The 5,527-nt window shown below is 47.0% G+C and overlaps 1 protein-coding gene across 1 annotated transcript in view; it reads right to left on the bottom strand.

Annotated features, from left to right (window-relative positions):
- Positions 1 to 5,527, bottom strand: part of LOC102772657 (tripartite motif-containing protein 60-like) — a 9,482-nt gene that overhangs the window by 1,692 nt on the left and 2,263 nt on the right. The gene's annotated exons all lie outside the window — the stretch shown is intronic.

The raw sequence follows: 5,527 nt of genomic DNA, 5'->3' as shown, positions 1-5,527 counted from the left end.
AAATATATTTTATTGATTTTTTACAGAGAGGAAGGGAGAGGGACAGAGAGTTAGAAACATCGGTGAGAGAGAAACATCGATCAGCTGCCTCCTGCACACCCCATACTGGGGATGTGCCCACAACCAAGGTACATGCCCTTCACCGGAATCAAACCGGGGACCCTTCAGTCCGCAGGCCAATGCTCTATCCACGGAGCCAAACTGGTCAGGGCATGGAAACTGAAATTAAAGGTAAAATCTTTTCCTGGCTTGTTTGGATCATAGGATAGAGCATTGGCCTGCAAGTGAGGGGCTCCAGGTTTGATTCCAGACAAGGGCACATACCAGGGTTATGGGCTCAGTCCCCAGAGGGGGGCGTGCAGGAGCTGATCAATGATTCTCTCTCATCACTGATGTTTCTATCTTTCTCTCCTTCTCCCTTCCTCTCTGACATCAATAAAATAAATTTTAACAAAAAGTTGAAATAATGGCCCCTGTGAGGCTGAGACGGTCCCTGTGAGGCTGAGACACCTGGCTACTTTCATTCAGCATAATTAGTTAATTTATGTTGTACATATTGATAGTTAATTCATTGCTTATTGCTAATAGTGTTCCATTATATGGATATATACCACAATTTGTTATCCATTCACCTGTTGATGGATGTTTAGATTATTTCCAGATTTGGCTATTACAAAGTTGCTATGAATTTCTGTGTAGAAGTCTTTGTATAGATCTATGCTTTCATTTTCTCTTGGGTAAGTACCTAAAGTGGAGTGGCTGGATCATATGGCCACTGTATATTTATCATAAAAAAAAACAAACCAAACACCTGTCAAACTGTTTTCCAAAGTAGTTGTACCACTTACCTTTTGTCAACAAAAAGTCACTGCCATCAATCTAATACCAACAGGGGTCCCCAATCTGGGGTGCAGTAAAAGGAGAAACTTTATTCAGGTAAACAGTGTGCCAACTATGGAGATGCAATATCCTGAGGAAGCCAAAAACACTCCAGACTAAAGGAAGGCTGCTTTTATTTGTTTTTTAACTTTATTTGTTTTTTTAAAAATATATTTTTATTGATTTCAGAGAGGAAGGAAGAGGGAGAGATAGAAAAATCATTGATGAGAGCGAATCATCTATTGTGTGCCTCCTGCATGCCTTGTACTGGGGACCCAGCACGCAACCCAGGCATATATCTGGACCGGGAATCGAACTGATTGAAAGGGCGAGGACTACGCCCTCCACCTTGCCCCAGGGTAAGGGCTACGCCCTCCATCTTGCCCCAGGGTAAGGGCTATGCCCTCCATCTTACCTTGGCCATGTGCTCAGCAAGGCTTCTTCCCGGAAGTCAAGCCACTGCTGGTCGCTGGCTCCCTAGTGGGCCCTTGGGAATCTTGAAATCTGGGCACAACACTGATGACCTCTTGGTTCCTGGGTCAACGCTCAACCAATGGAGCCACACGTGGCTGGGCTATTTATTGACTTTAATTTTTTTTTTAATTATAGCTGACATAAAATATTATGTTACTTTCACGTATACATCCCAGTGATTAGACATTATATAACTTACTAAGTGATCACCCCGATAAATCTAGTACCCATCTGACACCATACATAGTTATTACAATATTATGGACAATATTCCCTATGCTGTACTCTACATCCCTGTGATCATTTTGTAACTACCAATTTGTACTTCTTAATCCTGTCATCTTTATCATCCTATCCCCCAGTCTCCCCCCCTCTGGCATCTATCAACCTGATCTTTGTATCGATAAGTCTGTTTCTATACTGTTTGTCATTTGTTTTTTAGATTCCACATATAAACAAAATCATATGGCATTTGTCTTCTTCTGTCTGACTTATTTCACTCAGCACAATACTCTCTAGGCCAGGGGTGGGCAAACTTTTTGACTCGAGGGCCACAATGGGTTCTTAAACTGGACCGGAGGGCCGGAACAAAAGCATGGATGGAGTGTTTGTGTGAACTAATATCAATTCAAAGTAAACATCATTACATAAAAGGGTACGGTCTTTTTTTTTTTTTTTTTTTAGTTTTATTCATTTCAAAAGGGCTGGATCCGGCTCACGGGCCGTAGTTTGCCCACGACTGCTCTAGGCCCATCCACGTTGTTGCATCTGGCAAGGTTTCATTCTTTTTTTATGGCTGAGTCATTGTATATATGCCAATCATCTATTGATGAACACTTAGGTTGTTTCCACATTGGCTATTGTAAGTAATGCTGCAATGAACATATGGATGTATATGTCTTTTTTATTTAGTGTTTTGTTGTGTGTTTTTTGGGAAGTGAAATTGCTGGGTCCTTCTTTGTCTCTTGTTATATGCTTTTGTTTTAAAGTCTACTTTGTCTGGTATCAGTGCTGCTATCCCAGTTTGTTTCCATTTTCATGAAATATCTTTTACTATCCCTTTACTTTCAGTCTATGTGTTGTTGTTGTTTTTTATCTGAAATGAGTCTCTTGTAGACAGTGTATGTAAAGGTCTTGTTTTGTTATCCATTCAGCCTCCATGTGTCTTTTGATAGAAGCATTTAATCCATCTGCATTTAAAGTAATTGTTGATAGACATGTACTTATTTCTATTTTATTACTCATATTTTAATTCTTCTGCTTCTGCTGCTTCTTCTTTTTTCCCCCTCCCCCTCCGCCTCCTTCTCTTCCTCTTCCACTTCCTTCTCCTCCTCTTCTTGTTCCCTTTCTCCTCCTGCTTCTCCTCCTACTACTCCTACTTCTCCTACTTCAAAAAGACCCTTGGGCCCTAGCCTGTTTGGCTTGGTGGATATAATGTGGGCCTGCTGACTGAAGGGTCCCGGGGTTCTATTTCAGTCAAGGGCACATGCTAGGGTTGCAGGCTTGATTCCCCAGTAGGGTGCATGCAGGAGGCAGCAGCAGATCAATGTTTTTCTCTCACATTGATGCTTTTCTCTCTCTCTTTCTCCCCCTCTCCTTTCCTCTCTCTGAAAATCAATAAAATCTTTTAAAAAATTTGCTGTTTGTCAATTTCTAGAGTATTGACCTCTAGGCAAACATTGTTCTTGTTTATTTTTAATAACATATTTTTATTGTTGATAGTAATATGGTTATCTCCCATTTTCCCCTCCCTTATCCCCTTCCTTCCAGGCCCTACCCACACCCCCAGGTCTTCACTACCCTATCGCCCGTGTCCATAGGCTATGCATATCTATACTAATAAAAGGGTAATAAGCTAATTAGACTGGACATCCTTCCGGACAAAGCCATGGTGGCAGGGCTGAGGCAGAGGTGGTTAGGGGTGATCAGGCCAGCAGGGGAGAGCAGTTAGGGGGAGCAGGCTGGCAGGCAGGTGAATGGTGAGGAGCCAGCAGTCCTGGATTGTGAGAGGGATGCCCTGGATTGGAGAGGGTGCAGGCTGGGCTGAGGGACACCCATTCCTGCCCGTGCATGAATTTCATGCACTGGGCCTCTAGTCCTATATAATAAAAGCCTAATATGCAAATTGTCCCCTGGGAGTTTGCCTGGCTTAACCAGTTGCTATGATGCACACTGAACACCAGGGGGCAGACACTCCAACTGATAGGTTAGCTTGCTGTGGGAGCTGGTGGACTGGACTGGAAAGTGAGGTGTGAGGTGAGAGCTCCCAGGGTTTGGCCTGAGCCCCAGGTGGAGGTGGGCCGGTGTGGGAGCCAGGAGGGATGGGGTGGTGTGGGAGGCTGCTACATGTGATCCAAGAGCTGTGGACTGCACAGCCTTCTGGAGCCTGTGTCATTCTCAGTGTGCAATTTATAATCTTCAGAGCTGCTTCTTCTTATTTGTTAAGTTTCACTACTCCAGGAGAGTGCGTAGCACCACTGGAGTTGAGGGGGACAGGCCAGGCGTGCCTGCCCAAGGCCAAGGGGCGGCCTCGGGCTCCCAGGACGCAGCACAGAGGGGGGCGGGGCTGAGTCAGAGAAACCGAGTCCAAAACTTAAAAGAAAGTGGGAGGCAGCGAGGGGCAGAGGGTGACAGCTGCACAGGGGCCTAGAAAAGCTGCTGGGTGGGGACAGCCGAGGAGCCTGGTGCCTCTCCCACGGGACAGGCTCCATGTCCTCCCTCTTCCTCCCCATGACCCATCACCCCAGCTCTCCTCCGAGGCCCCACCTGGGTTTACCCCTACAGCTCCACACTGGCACTGCCGTGTGGTCTGCACAGCCCCCCGGGGAATGCCTCGCCCACACTGCCCAGCCTGCTCAGAACAGCCCTGCCCCACCCCACACGGCCCTGCCTTACACAGCCTTTGGGGAGCTCCATCCCCAGAGGAGAAAGGGGGAGGCTGCAGCTAGGAGGTCGCAAGGGACAGAGCAGGGCCCACCAAATTAGATGGAGGGGAGGGAGGGAGAGACCCCACAGAACTGGGGACAGAGATGGGAGGGGAAGAAGGGCCATGTGGAAGCATCACCCATTTTATAGACCCTAACAGAGTGTGTATGTGGGGGTGGGGTAGGGGGGGCGAAGACATAAGAGGGTGTGAGGGGACTGGATGGATGGAGAGCAGTGATGTTTGATTCATGGCCCATTTATTTTTGTTAATATGTTTTTATTGATTTCAGAGAGGAAGGCAGAGGGAGAGAGAGATAGAAACATCAATGATGAGAGAAAATTGATCTGCTGCCTCCTGCACGCCCCCTACTGGGGATTGAGCCTGCAACCCAGGAATGTGCCCTTGACTGGAATTGAACCCAGGACCCTTACAGTCCACAGGCTGTGGCTCTATCCACTGAACCAAACCAGCTAGGGCAACACATGGCCTATTTAAAACCGCTGCAGTAGGCTGAGCAGGGGTCTTACCACGATGGTGTTACCTGATAATAAGGGTGTCTCTCCTTATGTTGGGGTAATCAGAACTGCAGCGAAGTAAAGACACACCCATAGAGCCTGCAAAGGGTTTCCAAACACATGAGGCAATTTACTTCATGTGGCAGCTGAAGAGGGTGAGCAGAGCCTTGGAAGGACATGAAGTCTCTAAGAGCAGGGGCTGGAGGGAAAGTTCATGCTGAGCATTCCACACCGTGAGTTACAATCTATATATATAAAAGCCTAATATGCTGTGCAGTTGATCCACCAGTCACTATGACATGCACTGACCACCAGGGGGCAGATGCTCTGATTCATAGGTTAGTTAGTTGCTGGAGTCTGGCTGATTGGGATTGGGTGAGAGAGCCAGACATGCACTGGAGCCCACCTATGGTCCCTCCTATGGTCCCTCCTATGGTCCCTCCTATGGTCCCTCCTCAGCCACTGGCCCTGATTGGCCCCAATTGGGACTGGATGAGATGGCCCTGATCGGCCCTGATCTCCAGCCAGGTGGGGGGACCCCACCCATGCACAAATTTCATACACTGGGCCTCTAGTCCTATCTAATAATAGACAAACATGGTAATTGACCATACCTTCACTACACCTCCCATAGGCTAATCAGTGAGATATGCAAATTAACCGCCAACAAAGGTGGTGGTTAATTTGCATAAGTAGGCGCAAAGCGGCAGAGTGAAGATTGAAGGCGGCTCTG

The sequence above is a fragment of the Myotis davidii genome, unplaced genomic scaffold (genome assembly GCF_000327345.1).
Source record: "Myotis davidii unplaced genomic scaffold, ASM32734v1 scaffold46, whole genome shotgun sequence".
Lineage (NCBI taxonomy): Eukaryota > Metazoa > Chordata > Mammalia > Chiroptera > Vespertilionidae > Myotis > Myotis davidii.
This window is presented reverse-complemented; position numbering and strand designations above follow the sequence as displayed.